At 40.5% G+C, this 21943-nt stretch overlaps 1 protein-coding gene across 4 annotated transcripts in view; it reads left to right on the plus strand.

Annotated features, from left to right (window-relative positions):
• LOC131061524 (sodium-dependent phosphate transport protein 1, chloroplastic) overlaps positions 1 to 21943 on the plus strand; it is a 313012-nt gene that overhangs the window by 27158 nt on the left and 263911 nt on the right. The gene's annotated exons all lie outside the window — the stretch shown is intronic.

Raw genomic sequence — 21943 nt, forward strand, 5'->3', positions numbered from 1 at the left:
ATAGTTTGAAGACTTGGACTTGGACTCAACTTGGCAGCCCAAAATTTTGACTTGGAATGGGGACTCAATGTAGACTCGACAAAAAACTCGACATAGAATCAACAAAAAAAATCCTCATAATTATAGACAAAAGAGAAATCTTTGCATTTAGAGAACATAAAAGTCTAATTTGACTATCAATTTGTCATGATTCAAACATTACACATGTCATATGATCCTCAAACTCTCAAAATTTGAAATTTCAGTCACTGCCTGTTATGTTCCGACATTAGAAGAGTTTGAGCTCAGGACTTGAGAGTCCGACCCTTACACTTGGAAACCTTGGAGTAGGATTCGGTTGAGTACTTGACCAGCCTCGGCATAAGAGTTTTGTTTCTTTGGCTTGGCTAGCTGAGAGACTTGGGAGTTTGGTGAGTCTTACGGAGGTCTTCGAACTGAGTTCATTGTTCTAAATGTTGCTTAGTTAAATTTTTAGTCACAAAGGGATTTTCTATAATAAATTTTTAAAGATTGATATCTTTTATACATGTGTAGTATACACCCTTTTTTTGTTTTTGTTTTGTGTTTTATGTTCATGTGTTTAGAGAAATAGACAAAAGATACAGAAAGGGTTTTCTTTATACAATAGAGATATATATTGCAAGAATAAAAAACTGAAATATCAATTTATTGAAATACCCACAACCATAAAATATCTGAAAGTACAATATATCATCAAACTCAAAGATACCAAGATGGATAAATAGCATTACAATACAAAATCAGAAATAGCCATTTGCTGATTACAGAATAATAATGAATAAGAGCCATATCCAGCAAATTGGTATACACAAAACTAGACGCAACCTCCAAGGTTATCATCCAAATGATGCAAACTGAGTATCACAATATTTTTAAACCCCAGCCACCCAAATAGCCTTAAGAAATCTACTTGAAACTTCAACACCACTCCAAGAAACCCTAGATGCCTCCAAACAACTTGTATGACCAGCCTCAAGAAGTACAACGAACGATAAAGATGGTACGACCAGCTACTAAGAAGGACAAACATCAATAATCTTTGCTACTCCCCTCATGGTGCTCTCTCTGAAGTCTGATCTAAAGATATTCTTGCGTAAACTGCAAATATAAATCAACAATGAAGCCTAACTATGATCTCTGTATGAAATCACTAGATAAATCTTCCAGATTAGATATTTCACCAGCGTAGAAGATGTTCAGGTTACAAGGGTTTTCATCCTCACAAAGCCACACGATGAACAAGTTCAACCAATGAGAGAAGTCTCTAAAATATCATATCCAAGCATCCACAAAAGAGCTCCCTAATTTCACTTTAATAGCCTCTCCAAAACCCATGCCCTAAGCCAATGAGTCTTTTTTTTTTAAATTTAATTTTAAATCCTTATGTCTCCCCATAAAGTAGGGCCCATTCTAATATGACCCCCTTTATAATATTTGCACTTTACTTAAATATTTGGGTGCCCATATATCCTCACTTAAATAAATTAAAATAAAGTTAACTTTATAAATTTATAACTTATTTTTATTAAAATAAAAAACACTCATATATCAAGATAATTGCATCCACTGACAAATCTTAAAATATTAACATTGGCAACTGGCTTAGTAGGTGCCCGAGCTGACTTACTAAAATAGTATCGGAAAAGTACCCAAAATCACTCCAAATTAGGGTGTTGTGCAAGTCTCAACCGCTTGAGCTCAATGAAACACCTGTCACTACTGGATCAACTATCATCATGAGTCCCCTAACCCTACATTACAGTTCGCCCTTCCCAATTGTTTGTCCACAAGCAAGGATGTTGTAAGATCTCCTCATTCTCTCACGTTGCATCCTCTATCGGGAAGTTCTTCCATTTGATCAAGTATTCATTTAGGACTCTCTTCTGAAGAGTACGCTCCCTATACTCTATAATGGCCTTAGGAATCAGAATTAACTTCCCCTTCTCATCCAATGGTGGCAATATTGATGAGGGAACCGCATAATGCCCGATTGCTTTGAGTCCAAATACATGAAACACATTATTCACTCTACTACTAGCCGGTAACTCATGCTCATAGGCAACCTCCAACTCTCTTGGACTCTAAAGGGACTATAGAATGTGGGTTTTAGCTTCTTTGTTCCATGCTTATTGAGAGTAGACTGTCTATATGGTTGGAGCCTCCAATATACCATGTCACCCACCTCAAAATGAAGTATCTTTTCTGATATTGGTAAATTCTGATTTTTGTTTCTAGATTGTCTTTGACCAGCGAATGAAGGAATTTGTATTTGTTTGTTTTTGTGTTTTCTGATTTTTTTGCTTATTGAGTTGAATGCAAGTAAACTACAATGCTGGAAATGAAGAAACAATGAACTAAGAACTGAAACAAGTATTTTTCATTTAATGATAAAGGCTGATTACATACCCCTGATAGCATACATCCACAATTCAGAGGTGTGGGAAGAATTTTCTGCCCACAAACAGATCTGATTTCTCCTCTCACGCTGCTCATAAAACCCTAACACCAAATATGGATGTCGCATGTGCATGCAAGGTGGTTTGGTTGACTGATAGGGACTGTGGATGGGCTGATAATGATTGCTACTGATTTGATTTGTGCTTTGGACTGCACTCGAACCTGCTACAGACCTCAATTATCTTCTAAATTCTTCACGCCTAGCTATAACTCCAGCAATGGCCTCAATGGAGCATGACATACCCTGATCTGCTGATGGATGACCACAAAGGCCCAAAAGACCCAGATCTGAAATATAACCTCTGAAACTAATCTGATATAGGTCTGAAACTCTGATTTTCTTCCTTTAATAGCTGGAAGTGATGTTCTTCTGCAAGGGATGGTTGGGTTTTCGTCCAATCATCAAGCTCAAGGGAGTTTTCATTCCCAAGAACCTTAGCTTTGCTGCAATCTCTGCATCCAAAGCTTTGAAATCTGTCTTCTCATGTCAAAAATGAATTCAAGAATGAATGAATGAAGCCTCCTCATGTCTTTTAACAACTCCAAACCCTAATTCGATTTTAGAGTTGCAATACTTTATTTAAATAAATTTTATTAAACTTTATTTCATCCTCTTATTAACTTTATTTCATTCCCTTATGTCTCCCTCAAGATGTACGACTCCCTTAGGTTCCCTTTATTAATAGAATTAAGTTGTTTTTAAAAACAACTTAACTCATGTCTCCTAGGCATCATGGCACAAGGTGGGGCCATTTATTATAATTTATTATAATATAAAGTGACTTAATTAAATCACTTTAATTTTTATTTAAATCAAACTTTAGACAATAATTTATTTAATCCAAATTTATTCATAAATGTATCACTTGGACTTCAAACTGAAAACTGTTGATGCCCACGTGTAATGTCCCCTTTTCTGCTCTAGTTTGTTTTGGGGATTGTTGGCCAATTCCGAGACCCGTTGGTTAGTTAGAGGTAGAATTTGGGTTTCCTATTTTTCTAGGAGGATGTTTTAGCAATTTTTATTAGAATATTTAAGTATATTTTAGTCACCTATATTTAGTTCCTTGTTTAATGGTCATTTAGCTTTTTAGTTAATTAGCTTTTAAGCTTTATTTAGCTTTTAGTTTTTTAATCTTTTACTTTAACATTATGTTCTAATTATAGAACATCGTCTTGTAACCTCTATATATACGTGTGTATATCGTTCAATGTAATCATCCAATTATTGAATCATTCATTCAATTTATTTTTCATGGTATCAGAGTGGGTCAATGGGATTCTTTAAAGTTTGGCGAATTTTTTAATAAAAATTCATGCCCTTCTTTTTGGAATATTTTCTAGATTTTTTTTAATTGTTTTTTAATAAAAAAACGATTTTGCGTTTTAGAAGGCTTTTTGAGGGTTTCTGGATTGTGGGTGAATCTCTTTGTGCTGGGTAGCATTTCATGTTTTTATTTAGCGTTCTTGAGATTTTCGGGCCTGCAACCTGGAGTTTTTTTTTGCAAATTGAAAATTTTCCTAAGGTTTTTGCAATTTTCGACTAGGGTTTTGACCCTTCAGTTCAAGTCGAAATTTTATTTTGCTTGCAGATTCTTGGTGAGTTTTTCGAGACCTCAATTGGGTCGTTGTCAGAGTTTTATGGGTGCATTGTTTTTCCGTGCCTTGATTTTTGAGCCGTCGAATTTGTATTCTGATTTTAGATTCTTGGTGGGTTTTTTGAGAGATTTTTTGGGTTGATCTCAGATTTTTCTGGTTGCCTCGTTTTTTGTGCCTTGAATTTTGTGCCAGCAAATTTGCCTTGGAATTTAAAAACAGTCAGCGATTTCTGCTAATTCTGTTTTAAGTTTGTAGAAAATTTTAATTTCTGGGGTTTTTCCAAACCTTGAAATTCGTGCTTTGGAATTCGTGCCAGAATTCTCAACCAGGGTTTCAGATTTTTTGTGCAGCTGCTTCTATTCTGATTTTTGAATCAGATTCTTGTGTCTCATGCTTTCACTAGGTTGACCTCGTTCAACCTCCATTTTTGTGATGGCATTTTTGACTAACATCATGTTGGAACACAGACAAAAGTTCAACAACTGTCACAACACCTGGAAACAGTGCCTGTTCACGATATCTGGATATCGTTGCCTTGATCAGATTGATTTAGGCCAGACCTCGTCTTACAGGTCCCTGGGTTTTCATGATTTTTTCCTGAAAAATTGTCTATCCATTTTCTGATTTTTTCCACAAAAATTCATGGGAGGGTTTTCACGATTTTTTCCTCAAAAATTGTTCGTAGGGTTTATAATTTTCCCTTAAAAATTATCTCATCTGTTATCTGCAATATTAGTGTAAGATTTTAGTTATCTGGGTTTTACCATTTTTTTCCACAAAAACGATGATTTGTAACCTCAGATTTCTTGGTTTTTCGATTTTCTCTTCAAAATCGTAAATTCTCTTTTCGAGGGTTCCTATTTCAGGGTTTGACGGTTTTTTCCTCCAAATCGTGCTTTGTTGCAATTAGTTTGGGTCGCACTTGCCAGGGCGAACATCTGCAACCGTGGTATCTTGCAGTCAGCTGATACTCTTCTGCAAAAGGGTTTGCCGATTTTCCTCAAAATCATGGTTTCAGTTTTCAGTTTGGTTACTCAACGTTAGGTTGGATGGATTCTGGTATTCTTGGTCATTAACACTTTTCAGATCCAGGGAGGGTCTCCACTACAACAAAGTGTTCTTTTCATTTGTGATCAAAAGACTTGCAGTGTCTTCTGTAGGGTAGTTAGTAGATAAAATGACCATTAAGGGAGGGTATTAGAATATTTAAGTATATTTTAGTCACCTATATTTAGTTCCTTGTTTAATGGTCATTTAGCTTTTTAGTTAATTAGCTTTTAAGCTTTATTTAGCTTTTAGCTTTTTAATCTTTTACTTTAACGTTATGTTCTAATTATAGAACATCGTCTTGTAACCTCTATATATACGTGTGTATATCGTTCAATGTAATCATCCAATTATTGAATCATTCATGCTATTTATTTTTCAATTTTGGTGGCTTGCATGTTGGAGTTTTATAGTTTTGATTATGGATTCCTTCTGGGTTTTCAAAAATCTTCACAATGATGGTACATGCATACCAATCAGTGGAGTTTGGTATACTTACTATTTTTAGTAAGTGGGGGTGAGGACAACTTATTTTTCTGGTTTTTCAGAGAGCTATGGGATGGTGTGACATGCAATTGAATCTAAGGACTTTTCCGGACTTACTCTTTTTAGTAAGTTGCGATAGGTGCTCAAAATGTGGTTAAAATCACTTTGGAGACACTATTTTTAGCAGTATGCTGTTTATACTTTATAGTAAGTACTATTTTTGACAGTGCTATTTTTGGTAGGTTTCAATGGTCCAGTTCAAAGGCTATTTCTTGCAGTGCAGTTTTCAGTACTTTTAACCTTCAATTCACTTTGGCAGTTGTTCAACACATGGAAAAAGTATTTTTAATATATTTTAATGCCCCCCTTGGCCCAGGCGTGTGACTTATGTATTTTTGGTTATGGCTTAAGGACGACTTGAGGTGATAAAGTATTATTTTAAGTCATAAGTCAATTTTTGAGATATATTTCACTTATTCATCTTGGACGCCCCATTATATTTTATTGACATTTTTATTAAGTATATTTGCTACCTTATGAAGGTCGACTTGGGAAGAAAGGGGAAATGAAATGCAAATTTCAAATTAATGCAAAATGATCTTGCATTTTGATTTGGCGTCCATTTGGGGGGAATGTAAATTTGAATTTGGAGGCACCAAGGTTATAAATAAGAGTGCTGGGCTCTTGTTTTGGTATCCATGAATATTTTGTAATGAAGTGTTGTCGAATTTGTGCTAGACTTGTGCTTCGAAGTTGAGAGCTTCCTTGCCTTGTGATAGTTTCGTGCTTGAGAGATAGCACCTAGCTGATTGGAGAGACTATTTCTCGTTCAGAGGGATAGATTGAGCTTTTTAAGGATGGATCTCGTTGATGCATTTTCAGTTCTCTGAGTTTTGGAGTGTTTTCATGTTGCTGGTTTCGTTCATGGCTGTAGCAATTATTCATTCATATCTCACTGCTTGATTGTTTGATTGTTCTGGGTAATGGCTCGTTGGATTCCCCTTTGTTAGGTGCCTCTCCTTGCTAAGTCTCAGATTTTATAGCGAAGGACCTGATTTTTAATGCAAATCGCCCCTCTCCAGGCAGGTCGTACCATGCTGTAGTGACGACAATGGGAAGCATGCGTAAAATTTTAAGGGGTGTTTGGCATAGTTTGTTGATTGGTACTTGGGCGCCCCTGTCCTATCTCTCCTTTGCCACTAATTTGGAGCCATTCGGAGGTGTTTTGAAGGAGATATGGGCTTCACAATGCTGCTAGTCTGATTTTGGTGTTGCTGATAGGCTATATCAGATTTGGTAAATTGTTCATTTTGGCTTTTTTTTTTTAGTTTCTTGTTTGTAGCTTCTTAGAGTACCTTCTTATATCTATTGGAGATTGGAGCTTTATTGTACTGATAGTATCTTGCAGAGTTGCTCATTGTAAGGTTGTATTCAGTAGTACTGAAACAGTCCATTTTTTATTTTGCATCTTACTTTCTTGTATTACCCACTGCATAAGTGGAAGAGGCTGGCCTAGTGGCCTATCTCTTTTCATATTGTACTCCTATCCTCCCATTGAATAAGTGGTTGAGTGATAGCTCTGTTATTTTTGTCCTCCCACTGAGTAAGTGGTTGAGTGATAGCTCTGTTATTTCTAGTCCTCCCGCTGAAAAGTGGTCGAGTGATTGTCATTTACTTAATTCAGTCCTCTTTGGTTTGTAATTTTCCCTACTGAAGGTGGAAGTGGCTGGTTATACCACCAAGTAGTTGTTTACTTTTCACTATTTCATTATCGCGCTGAAAAGTGGAAGTGGCTGGTCTAACTGCCAACATGTAATGCTCTCAGTATTTCTGTTGGCATTGAAGTTGTCATTGATGTCAACATGTGTGTGTGTGCAAGGCTAAGTTGATGAAGTTGCAGAGAGACATACATGACACCCACTGGATGAAGTTGCAGCTGGCATGCAGAGTTGATTGATGCCATTAGTTAAGAAGCTGCAATGGCTACAATGATGCAGGATGATGAGGTCTCAGAGGAAGACCAGATTGGCTGAAGTTGCAGCTGGCATGCAGAGTTGATTGATGCCATCCGTTAAGAAGCTGCAATGGTTACAATGATGCAGGATGATGAGGTCTCAGAGGAAGACCAAATTGGCTCATATGTTGTTGCATCAGGATAGCAGAGCTATGCAGGTTATTGCATGCAGTTATAGAGAGTATCAGTCGCAGTTGTCAATAACACGTAGGTTATTGCTAGCCACAAAGCTGCAAAATGTGACTGCAGATGTCAATAACATGACGGGTTAGTCGTGTTGGTCTATCAGGATGTCAATAACACGACGGTTATGCGGCCCCCACTATCCCGCAGCATGAACGGTTGAAGATAAGTGACCATGCGGGATAACGTTGCATTGTGGCGGGTGAAGTCAATAACACGACGGGTTAGTCGCCCCGCCATCCCACAACAAGAATCACCTAAGGTAAAACACTCTGCGAGGTAATGCTAAAGTGTGACGAAGATGTCAATAACATGTAGGTTATGCTGCTCGGCTTGTCCCGCGACATGTTATTTGATGTTAGATAACCTTGCGGGATAACACTTAAGTGAAGCAAATAGTGAACCTCGTTATCCCGCGGCATGTTATTCGTTGTTAGATAACCTTGCAGGATAACACTTAAGTGAAACAAACAGTGAACCTCGTTATCCCGCGGCATGTTATTCGGTGTAAGATAACCTTGCGGGGTAACAATAAACAAAGACAAACAAAGCACCCCGTTATCCCGCGCCGTGCAAACTTGGAGAGAGATGGTCGTTCGGGGTAAAAAATACCAAAGGGAATAGATGGATCCCGCTAGCCTGCATGGGTAAGAAGGTCTGAGAGGAAATGATGCGAGATAAGGAAAACGGTAGAAGGCGCATTATCCCGCTAGCTCGCATGAAGGAAGAGTTGTTGATTCGCGACGCGTATAACACACGTGTTATATGATCTGCGGAACACATTTGCACAACCCACAAATCCCAGCTGTGTCCATGTATTCCCAGTGCTGTTGGTGAGTGAGTTGCAGATTGGGGAGGGTTCTATTTGGGATTGGAGTGTTTTCTGGTTGCTGGTCGCGGGACTGCTGAAAGTGTATTTTGCTCACACCTCTTGACCAAGCGATTCCATCATTTTGGGTACCGGCTCATCCTTCCTTCCTACCACTGGCGATGCATATTGTAAGTTTTTAGCATCTTATTTTGAGTGTGGATTTTTATATTGCAAATCGAACTTCCCAGGTTAGGCATTGGGTTTTGTGAATGCATTGGGAAGCGTGCAAAAAAAATATGGGTGTTTCGATGGCTTTCCTTGGGTTTGTTTTCATTGTAGCAGGTATAGCAATTATTTAGAACAGATTTTGAGTGACTTGGGTGAGTAATGAGAGAGTTATGAGTGTTTTAGTGAATCCATTGGCTATTGGTTTTGCAATTCCAACCTGCAGATTTTGATGTTAGCAGACATTTCATGTTCTTATTTGGATATCCAACATTACTCTCTTCTCACATTATCTTGATTATTGTAAGGTTAAGTAGTAGTACTACTAACTAATTCTGGTTTGTAACTCTCACCCCGCTGAAAAGTGGAAGAGGTTGGCTTGCCGCCTATTTTCAAGTAAATTGTAATTCAGTCCTCCCAATGCATAAGTGGTCGAGTGATGTTTGAGTGTAATGGTCCTCCTGCTGCATAAGTGGTTGAGTTGAGATTGTTTTGTAATTTCAATCCTCCCACTGAAATATCGTGGTTGAGTGATTTGTGCCTTTGTATGTTTCTCTTGGCTGGTTCACCGCCAAGTTTCTTGCATTCCCGCTGGATAAGCGGAAGGGGCTAGCTTGCCGCCCAAGCATTGTATTGTTTCCAGTTATTTGAAGCTAACGATCCCCTCAACACCGTATGCTCTCACCTTCCCACATTGGGCACTTGGTGATCAGAAAGTGGAAGGGTTGCATTTTCCAGCAAGATTTCAGTTTATGCTTTCTAACCTTAACGGATTATCTTTTTGTGGATGATTATTATTGGCCTAAAAAACAAAAAAAAATAACTGGGATATTACACTTCCGTTTTCTCCATTTTCTCACCCTTTCGGCCTAAACAACTAATTTGCGAGATTTAGTGAATTTCACCTTTTCGGCCTACTAGCTGATTTTGCAAACCTTAAGTGTCTTGCCTTTTCGGCTTATTTGAGTTGAATTGCGCGATTGTGAATGCCTTTGTTTATTTTCAGCTAAATGACTATCTTGTGCGACTTTCTTCCTCTCTTGGCTTATAAGCTTGTTTTCTCGCGATTTTGCTTATCTTTGGTAATTTCGACCTAAATGCTTCTTTTGGGAGGTTTTGCTCTATTTCGCCAATTTCGACTTGGAAACCGACTTTGCAAGTTTAAAGTGTTTTTCAGCTTAAATGTCATAACCCCTCTTTAGACATTGGATTATTGTGATTAAATAAATAAATAACATCTAATAATATTAGAAAATCGTCTCATTTATGAGACTTCACGATTTTCCTCTAAGGTTGAAAGACGACGAGTAGGGACTTACACAATATCGGTTTGAGTGGAGATGATGGGTAGTTTGATAATAGTCATCAGTTATGGTTAGTAGCGATTAAGGAATAATATCGATTATCATAAGGAAGGAGTTAACAGTATCACCAATGTAAATTTATTAAATAATAATTAATATACTAAGAGGAAATAAATCATTAAATATGGATTAATTAAATAAGGTTAACATTAATAAATAATTAAAATATTAATAGATTTAATACATATAAAATAATAAAGGAAAAGTATTATCAAACAAATGATTAAATTGGTAATACATTTGATATATTAAATAATAATGGAAAGTATTATAAAGTAAATGGTTAAAATGTTAATGGGTCTAATAAAGTAAATGATATTATAAGTGAATGGTATTATAAAGTAAACGATTAAAATACCATAAAGAATATAAAAAACAAAGAAATATATTTAATACTAAAGACTACCCCCCCTACCCCGCACGAAGTGACGCTAAAGACTACCCTTGCATCCCTTCGTGTGGAAAGGGACCCGTGGAGGGATGCAACCTTTCCCCTCCACGGGATATATAAAAAGGGAGGTCAGCGCAAGGATAAGGGGAGAGGAGGTGGACAGGGAAAAGAGTTTAGAAGGAAGTCTGGGAAAGGAGTAGACTGCGAACAGCAAGGGTAGAAATAGAAACCACTGCTGCAGTTTACTAATAGGTAAGTAATGAATATTGTAATTTATATGTTAATGAATAAATATTTTAATATACATGTTAATAAATGAATATTTTAATGTATATGTTAATGATTATAATTAAATGCATATTTAATATATATGGATGCCACTGTGCGGTGGTCACCGCACACCGCACAAATAAAACCCCCACGCAAACAAAAAGAGAGACGAAGCCCACGCAGCCCCGCATACGCCCGCACTAAAACAAAAGCTGTGCAACATTAAAACGCAAACAAGAAATAAATAGAAAGAAGGACACGCCACACCAGCACAAGTCCGCAACAGCCGCACAAGAGGAAAAAAAACAGGCCCACGCACACAGCCCGACCTAGCACCGTACAAGGGAGCACTGTACGGTAACACCATACGCGCAATCCGCGGAAGGTTATTTGAAAAGCGGCAGACGGGTTTTGTTTTTTTTAAAGGTTATAAAAGTAGAATTGAAGAAGTAATCTGGGACTAATGGACATAAACAGGAACAAGGCAGACTGGCGAAAACGGTTGTAGCCGTTAGAAGACAAGTTGCAGGGAGGGCAAAAAGAAACGAGTGCAGACATAGGCAAACAGATTTTGCCATCTGGGGTACGTATCGCAGGTAGCCTCGGTATAAGCACCAGTCAAAAAAGCAAGAAGCATCGTACCAAACCCTTGGCGACAAAGGACAAAGAGGAAATAACGGCAGATAATATTATGTTCGAAGGTCTGAATGGAATAGATTGTCGGAACTGGTGGGCGAAGACACCTCAGGATGATCTGATAAAGAAAAGCCTTCGCTAGGCACAGGTACACTGGGCCATCCAGATGCCAGTTTTTTCTATAAAGGACTTTGAGGTGGTTTTGCGTGCCATGATTGGTAGCTATGACAGACATCGCCACCAGTCGGTATTTGATTATCAACACCAGAGGATAACGGTGTCATTCACGGCAGGCGAGTTCACTAGGGTATTTGGCATACTAGGGGTGAAAGGGAAAAAAATAGACACTTCACAGAAAATATCTCCAGAAAATCGTGCCACTGCTGTAGTTGATGTTGCGCGATAACCTTACCCAGGGAGAAAAAGATAGCCTCAAGAGTGCAGGCAAGAGTCGGGGGGTTAAGAAACAATTTTTCACCAAGGGAGTATGGCGATGCCTATTGTCGGTGGTGAAGAGTCGCCTCACAGGTGCCAGCCGCGCGTCGGACATAGCCATTGCACAGATAGTGTTGATGAACGGGCTGCACAATGGAGTGGTATACGATTGGGCGTCACTATTGGCAGATAGGATGGACTAGTTCATGACGCTGCAATACAAAAAGTTCTACATGCCGCATCATGCCATTGGATTATTCCTCGACGCAGTCCGCACGCAGATCACCCCGGGCTCACAGCCATTGGAGCTGCAGGGGCATGTTGCACCAGACCAGCCGCCCATATTCTATTGGTCACACTTGGACGTCTTGGCACATGGCACAGAGGCACGTTTGGGCACAAAAAGAAAGAAGGCCGCCATGTTCGACACGGAGTCCGACACGGAAGAGTCCGAGGCTGAGGATGCAGAAAGTGGCAGGGAGGAATCCGCAGACACCTCCCAGGTAAGCGGAGGGAGCTTCCAACTGGCAGGGAGAAGAGGCGACCAGTTGCTTGAAGAGGGGGTAGTGGAGTCGGCAGGTACAATAGGGTCTACTTTAGCATCACAGGTGTAGGTCCACTTTACACCAGCCCGCTTACCAGAGACTTGTCAGTTGGCGGTGCCGTGGTCCTTCGGGACAGTGAGTGTAGTCACCACGGTACCAGTTCCTAGCTTCGGGCAGCCTCGGGTGACGATAGCCATGACACCACCACAGGTGGACACCATGGCAAGTGCAGAGGCTTCCATGGTGCATGATGTGCCGGATGTGACAGGACGGGATGTGCCAGGGTTGCCCGGATATATGCAGGAGGCAATGACGGCAGCATGCACTCTTCATGATGACCTCACTAACTGGTTGAGTCGTTACCAGATGGCACCCGTGGCATCGGGAGAGGCCACTCTATCTCCAAGGCGGACCATGTATTCCTTGGATATCATTGATCTCGAGGAAGGGAGTTCCCCGAGCAGCAGGGCGGTTCAAAGGGTTGCCTCACCCCCTGCGGTGGTAGTAACCAGTCCATACAGAGCAGAGGGGGTGCCTGTGGGGGTGCTTGTGGGAAGTCAGTAGGGTGCAGAGTTGGAGCAGTTCATTACCGAGATGACTCTGGGAGCACAGCGGCTTGTGTCATCTGCCACGCTCCAGGCTGATGCGACCATGGTTGAGCGGATGGAAGGGTTGTTGACCTTTGCCCGCACTGGATGCCGAGCTGAGTTTGAGAGGTGTTTTGAGTGTGCCGGGTGGCCTGACACGGAGAGCTTGGCGATGCTGGAGGCTTGGCGCCTCACTGAGGGGGTTGGCGAGACCCGGATGCAGTCGTTGGTGCGAGAGGTAGAGCAGGCCTTTCGTGAAGGTTTTCTGGAGCTTCGGAGGTCACAACAGACGACAACCACAGTTGAGGCTTTGAGGGTGGCAGCAGTAACAGCTCGGGAGGAGCTGACTACCAGGTTTCGAGAGCTAGAGGCTACCATGGCACAGAACCAGACAGCGATGGACACTTTAGTAGCGGAGAAGTCTGCCTTGCTGATACAGTTGGAAGAGGAGAGGGCATTGAGGGAGCTGTTGGAGACTCAGTTGGTCAGTGCACTGGAAAGTGTGAACAAGAAGGATAAGGAGGTGCTCGAGGCAGCCTATATGGTAAAGATTGCTATGGAGTGGCAGATGGTCGCGGAACGGGATCTAAAGAGGAGGACGGAGCAGGTGTATGAGCTCCGTGGGTGCTTGGCATCCACTGCTACACCACCACTGGCGCCTTCTTCATCAGGGACGCCTTCTACACTTCCTTAGTTTTTTTATTCTGGGTTTTGCGAGCTCCATGTATTCTCCATTTTGTTGTAAGTCGCCTGGAGACGACTTTTCTTTTTGGGGGGGATGATGTTAGCCGCATTATTGTACACAGGAATAAAACTAGTTAATTAAGTTGTAATTGTGTTGGTTAGTTGGCAACCGAGGGGTGGTAGTTGCGGTGTGACGGTTGGCGCTCGCACCCCCTTGGTATCTTTATATACTTCAGAATGTAACTTGCAACAGACGAATTATGAATGGAATAACATCTCTTATACTTGTTTGATATCTATGGCATTATTGTTCTGCATTACGTGTTTTATCTGTGTGCTTTAAGTTATTCACCCGAGAGGGCAAACAAGCACTAGGGAGACGCACTCCGAAGCCTCAAGTTATGTTGCCAAACCGACAACATAACATTACAGTTTTCCAAGATTATCCAAATGGGAGCCCAAGGCTCTTATTTATAACTTCTCACCATCAAATCCAAATGCAAATTCCTTCAAATTCATTTGCATTACATTTCACCTCACGTGGACCCAAGTGTAGCTCCACTTCTCATAAGTCAAACCTCATGCCAAAAAGGCATGGACCCACGTAAATCACTGGGCAAATATTAGAGATGCAATATAAAATAATATTCCTTTGAATAATTTCGACATCCCTTATTACACATGAATTTCGCCAAAAACTTAGGATATAATAGGCATTAATCCCAAATTCAATAAATCAGTAGAAATTAATCAAATTAATTAAATATTAAACCTTAGGATAAGGAAATAATATTTAATTGTGTCACATATGACTCCCGTATTGATTACTGTCAGAACCAGGATTAAACTGAGCCAGGAAGACCACTGAATTGCTGCAGGATCAGGACCCTGTCCACTGCCAGAAATAGAATTATGCCACACTGCCACTTACTAAAAATAGTAAGTCAAGAACTAATGCTCTGAAAAGCATGATCTTCGCGCCCAATGACAGAGCATGGAGAGTTCAGTAGGACAGTATCACCAAAATAGTCATTCCATGACTTACTAAAAATAGTAAGTCCTCGCTTCATCAATGCTGGACCCTCATTCTTTATTCCACCTAGCCTATGGGTCTCAAGAATAGGCTAATGGACCATTGGAAGTTCGTTAGTGAGAAGGGGACATTACAGTCCGCCCTCCCCAAAATTGCTTGTCCTCAAGCAACTGTAAGGTTGGATGCAGTAAAATCTCCTGATTTTCCCACGTAGCATCCTCTGCTGGTAGATTCTTCCATTTGATCAAGTATTCCCTGATCACTCTTCTCCTCAAGGATCGTTCCCTGAATTCAAGGATAGCTTCAAGAACCAAAACCAACTCGCCCTCCTCATCAAGCGGAGGTAACTAAGCTGAAGCGACAACATTATGTCCCAGAGCCTTTTTAAGGCGAGACACATGAAATACATTATGGATCCCGTTGCTTGCTGGCAATTTCAACTCATAAGCCACTTCTCCCACCCTTCTGCTGACTCTGAAAGGCCCATAGAATCGTGGCTTCAATTTCTCAACCCCACTCTTCTTGAGAGTAGACTGTCTGTAGGGCTGGAGCCTCAAATAAACCATGTCGCCCACCTCAAAGGTGCGCTCAATTCGCTGCTGATCAGCATACAACTTCTGCTGATTCTGTGCATGCTGGAGATTGTCCCTCAGAATCCTCAAAATGTCCTGACTTTGCTGCATCATATCTTTTGCCTGAGGGGTTCTGCTATCACCGAACACCAAGTCTGCGAAGCTAGGAGCTTCATAACCATATAGTGCCATGAATGGTGACATCCGGATGGACATGTGATAGGAGGTATTGTAACAATATTCCCCTAGGTGAAGCCATCTCACCCATTTATTCTGCTGTTCCGAGACAGTTTCTAAGATAACTTTCCAACCACTTATTCACTATCTCGGTCTGCCCATCAGTTTGAGGGTGATAACTGGTGCTTGGAGTGAGCACAGTACCACACAATCTGAAAATCTCCTGCCAAAAAGCACTTAGGAACTTGCTGTTCCTATCACTCACAATGTTCTTCGCTAACCCATGTAATCTGAACACCTCCCGGAAGAACACTTCAGCAACTTGTGCTGCTATAAAAGAGCTGGTGATGGCGAAGAAATGAGCAAACTTTGTAAGTCTGTCCACCACCACATAGATGCTATCCTTCCCTTGAGCCTAAGGCAACCCCGTGATGAAATCCATGGAAATACTATCCCATTTTTGACCGGGAATAGGCAAGGGTTGTAACAAACCAGCTATTAGAGTGTGCTCATCTTTGTTCCTCTAACATGTATGACACTCCTTAATGTACTTCAAAACATCACTTTTAAGTATCTTCCAAGAGAATCTCTCCCGGATCTGCTTGTATGTTTTGAAATAACCTTGGTGACCAGCGAGGGGGATGTCATGGAAAATCTTCAAAATCTTCTCTTTTAACTTAGATTCGGCCACTATGAAAATTCTTCCCTTGTACAGTATCAATCCCTCAACCAATTTGTACCTTTCATCATGAAAAGTACCTTCTATCAGGTTGGTTGCAAATTGATTTTTGGCATAATCAGCAAGCAACAACTCTCTCCAATCAACAGTAAGCTCGCATAGTGAGCTTAGATGGGGTCTTCTGGATAAGGCATCTACCACAACATTGTTTTTACCCTTAACATACTCAATATCGAAATCATAAGCCTGCAGCTTACTCACCCACTTCTGCTGTCTCTCATTCAAATCTTTCTAATGCATGAAGTGTTTAAGACTATTGTGATCAGTTTTAACAATGAATTTACTCCCCAGCAGAAACTATTTGAACTTCGCAAGGGCATGCATTATGGCAAGCATTTCCTTGTCATAATTTGAATACAATCTTTTAGGCCCTCTCAACTTCCTGCTCTCAAAGACTATAGGATGCTTATCCTGCATGAGGACTGCACCAACACCTTCTCAAGATGTATCACACTGTAGCTCAAACGGCTTGATGAAATCAGGCAATGCTAAAACAGGGCAGGAACTCATGATCCTTTTAAACTGCTCAAATACTCTCTGTGCCTTTTCGGACCATTCAAAAGCTCCTTTCTTTGTAAGATCTGTGAGGGGGGCAGCCAATTGAGAATATCCCTTCACAAACCTCCTATAAAATCCACACAATCCAAAAAATCCCCTCAAATGTGTTATGTTCTCGGGAGTAGGCCAATCAATGATGGCTCTAATCTTTTCAGGATCCACCTTCACACCTCTTGCACTGATGATGTGACCAAGGTAGAGCAACTCTTCCATCCCAAACTCACATTTGGACTCCTTGGCAAACAGGGATTCAGACTTCAATATGCATAACACTTCATCCAACTGCTGCAAATGTTCTTTCCAAGATTTGTTGAATATGAGTATGTCATCAAAGAATATCAAAACAAACTTCCTTAGCTGTTCTTGGAAGATTCTGTTCATGCAGGATTGAAATTTAGTGGGTGCGTTAGTCAAGCCAAAGGGCATGACTAGGAACTCAAAATGCCCAAAGTGGCATCTAAAAGCGGTTTTCTCCACATCTGATGCTCTCATTCTAATCTGATGATACTCCGACCTGAGGTCAATCTTGGAAAAGAACACTGCCCCATGTAGCTCGTCAATGAGCTCATCAATCCTCGGAATAGGATACCGATTCTTGATGGTTTTCTGATTCAGGGCTCTGTAATCCACACACATGCGCATGGTCCCATCCTTTTTTCTCACCAAAACAATAGCCGAAGCAAAGGGGCTTTTGCTAGGCCGTATGTAACCCATGTCAAGCAATTCCTGAATTGCTTTCTCAATCTCATTTTTCTGCTTCTTAGGATATCGGTAAGGAGTAGTCATGACTGGCTTAGCTCCTTCTTCAAGCTCAATAATGTGTTCGGCACCTCTCTCAAGGGGTCTGCCAGGAGGTGGGTTTTCAAACACCTTGCTTCTCTTGGTTATCAAAGCTTGAATGTCTTCAGGATAGTTCCTATTCTCTTTTTGTGGTTCTGAGGGCATGACCATGATCTTACTTCTATTCGTGATCATTGCCTGAATATCTGAGGAATAGCTGCCCTTATCCACCAATGGATTGGAAGGCATTATCAAACACTCTTCTGCCCACTCCACCTGATTATGGTGGATCAGCCTTTCCATTCTTTTCAAGGATACCACTTTAAGTCCCCCATGCGACATTCCTCTCAACACTACCTTCTTACCTTCAGACATGAATTTCAGCTCCATGGTTTGTAGGTTTAGTGTGATCTCACCAAGAGATCTCAGCCATTGAATCCCGAGGACTGCATCATCAGTCCCGCCATTGCTCACCACAAAGAAATCATCTCTGATTTCATCATTCCCCAACTTTAGAGACATGTTGAAAATCATTCGGTTACAGGATATAGTGGAGCCATCTGCTACCATGACTTTGAAGCCCTCAACTTCCTCTGCCACTAGTCCCTTTTTTGCAACAATCCTCTCATCAATGAAGTTGTGTGTTGCACCCGTGTCAATGAGAGCAATGACATGGTGCTCTCCAATCACACCCCAAATTCTGAAGGATTCATTTTTGTGAATGCTCGAGAGTTGAGCAACCACTCTTCTATCTTCTGACCCATATTCAGGCCCTTCATGAGCCTTTTCATACTCGTTGTCCTCAACTTTAGTTTGTTGTTCTGAAATTTCAGAATCTGATCCATCTACTGAATAACACTCCATCTGATGCGAATTCCCTTTTCCATGGCACTTATGTCTGGGAACCCAAGGTTCTCTGCAAGAATAACAAAGATTCTTTCTCCTTTGCTCTCGACGAAGCTCATCATCCATACGCGGAGGGAACCTCTTGGTCTGATTCGTGAACTTATTCTTATCCTTTCTGAAAGGGAAAGGCTTGGACTGAATTTTACTCTTTGGGGCAGCCAACTCCATACTTCTAGATTTTTTAATAGCTTCTGCCAGGTGGGCGGATCAAAAGCTTTGACCCATCCTCTCAAAGGTTCTTTAAGTTCTTCAGTGAAAAGGACAACTAACCGCTTCTCTGAGATGCTACTCACCATGAGTGACAGGTTTTAGAATTCAGTCACGTAAGTGTCCAATGAACCTTGTTGCCTGAGTTGTGCAAGTTCTCTAAACTTCACCTCTGGATCCCTGGTGTCAAATATCTCAATTAGCTTGTTGGTGAAATCAGCATAGGTCATGATTAAGTTATGACCAAGGGTGACCAACCCATGGTACCACCATTCGTGGGCCACTCCATCCAAGTGCAAGGTAGCAAACTTGATGGCATCCTCCTCCGGCATAGGCCTCAAGGACAAGTAATTGTCCAACTTCTGTACCCATTCTCTAGCTGTACTCTTAGCGCTTCCATCAAAGTGTGCTAATTCACTCTTCCAAGAGCTTGTTGATAATCTCTTGGGGCAGCAGACTTATAGTCATTCTTCCTTCCTCTCTTCATTTTCTGATTCATAAACTGATCCAGAGTTAGGATATCTCGGATCTCACCACAAAGAGAAGCATACTCCATGTAGCTGTTCCTTATTTTATCAGTTGTGGGTATCTCTGTTTCAGCTTGTTGTACTTCTCTTGGCAGAAATACAGGTTGTAAAGGCCTTGGGGCTGAACCTCTATTGTTACTCCCATTTCCATTGCCTACAAGAGCGTTAGAAGTGCTGGCTTCCGGTCCATTGTTGGGCTGATTAGGGACCCCAACAATGTTCTGGTTGAGCTTGGCCAGCAGTAGAGACATCATGTCCATCATGGCATTGAATTGTCTCTCTGCCTTCTTATCGGGTGCCTCATTTGGTCCTGTAGTTTTATCTGCCATTGAATCCACTAAATATGAGGTATCTAGATCCTTCCCTCTGTTTCTCAGTACTTCTGAAAATGTGTGTTCTTCCGACACTATAGGAATCTGAAACTGATGTCTCTTCTGCTCTTTGTTGTAGTATCTGACGTCTGTGTCACTCATGGAGACTTCTGAACCCACTGACTCTCATAGGCTGGTAGGAAAACCAGCTCTGATACCATTGTAATATCCCAGTTATTTTTTTTTTTGATTTTTAAGGCCAACAATAACATCAACAAGAAATTAACCCGTTAAGGTTAGAAAACATAAACTGAAACCATACTGGAAAGTAACCCTTCCACTTTCTGATCACCAAGTGCCCAATGTGGGAAGGTGAGAGCATACGGTGTTGAGGGGATCATTAACTTAATAAAACTGAAACATAATGTAATGCTTGGGCGGCAAAGCAACCCCTTCCGCTTATCCAGAGGGAGAACAATGAAACTTGGTGGTAAACCAGCCAAGTGAGATACACAAAATAAGAATCACTCAACCGCAATATTTCAGCAGGAGGACTGCAATTACATAATAACCTCAACTCGACCGTGTTGGCAAATGCACACTCCAATGAGAAATTGTAGGTGATTGAAGGTTTTGTCATTGATGACAACCTTGCAATCATATGACACCGACAAGACAAAGATACCGGCATCGGCACTGACAGACTATACACCGGCATACAAAACACTAGCAGTGAAAGGAAGGATACTGGCACCTTGGCCGACTTCAATTTTGTTTAAAATGTATTTTGTAATTTATTGTAAAATCATTGTAAGCTGACATGGCGAGTTGTAATATGACTCATATATGTATGAGATCATTTTGTAATAGGAAATGTGTGAAATAGGATGCGAATTAAGAAGACCTAATATGCGAAATATTGGTTAAGGGTTTATATTGTAGCATAACTTAAACCGGTACTGAATCTGGCATATCCGATGCTGATCTGAAGCAGTACAAGACATTGGATTAGTATAATCCACTTTTTTAAGTCAGTGTGATTTCTTTTGTAATTGAGCAGTGAGCTCTAGGCACTTAGCCTTCTTTCACATGCAGGCCCCTATTGTAAAAGGAATATTCCCTTATTGGCCAGTAAGCGAATATTGTGGGTCACAAATCCCACCTAGGTTTTTCCCACACCGGGTTTCCTCGTTAAAACACTGTGTTATGGTGTGCCTCTCATGTTTTTGTTATTGTTCTTAGTTACTGCATTATTTCTGGTTTACCGGTACACAGTTTTAATATGCTTTTCATGTTTTAAGTCAAGTAAATTTATATACCGGTTAGATACTGATTCACCCCCCCCTCTCAGTATCTTTGGGAATCCTAACAATTGGTATCAGAGCCTGGTCCTCTATTTTCAAAATCCTAACAGCTTGAGGAAGATCTTGTCACCGGTAGAGATGGAAAACTTGAGAAAGCAATTGGAAACAACTCTTACAGACTATGATGTAGAAAAAGTGAAGAATATCAAACTTGAGGATGGTCTGAAGGCTGCTCAGGATATTATTCAAGCACTTCAAGAGAATTTCACTATTGCAAGGAACAAGAGGAGAGAAATTTGTGAAAAGATGCAGAATGAGGAAAATAAAAAGGAAACTCTTAATGATTTGGTAAACAAGCTAAGACAAGAAATCAGTACAACAAAGAATGAGATGCAAGATATGACTATGAGATTCTGTAAAGAAATTGAAGATAGAAAGAAGAATGAAGAAGATTTGGTTAGAAGACTAAATGATGCTGGAAATGAAAACACAAGAATCAATCGTGAAAATGATATGTTGAAGACAAATCTTATGCACACACAAAATGACAGAACTGAACTCATGAGACAAAAAGGAATCTTGGAGAATGAACTGACTGCTGCAAATCAACACAAGGAGAAATTCAAGAAAAGTTTAGAAGAATTTGGTGACATGCTGAAGAATCAGAAACCCAATGGTGATACAAATGGCCTTGGCTTTGAAGTTGGTGAAAGCTCTGGTACTGCAAACAATCATGATCACAGAAAACCGGTAAGACAACCTACTGCTTACAAATTTAATGGCAAATGCTTTATCTGTAACAAGTATGGTCATAGAGCAAATCAGTGTAGATCTAGAAATCATCAGAATACTAATACACCCACCAGTCAATGTTCTAAATGCAACAAAGTTGGTCATAATTCAGAGAATTGCAGAATGAATGTAAGATGTTATATTTGTGGAAGATTTGGACACTTATCTAATCGATGCAGAACACATACCGGCATAGGATATGGGAAAGCTATTCAGAAGAACAATATGACTTGATATGCCTGTAACAAAATTGGACATATTGCAAAATTTTGTAGAAGTAAG

Source organism: Cryptomeria japonica, chromosome 8 (genome assembly GCF_030272615.1).
Source record: "Cryptomeria japonica chromosome 8, Sugi_1.0, whole genome shotgun sequence".
Classification (NCBI taxonomy): Eukaryota; Viridiplantae; Streptophyta; class Pinopsida; order Cupressales; family Cupressaceae; genus Cryptomeria; species Cryptomeria japonica.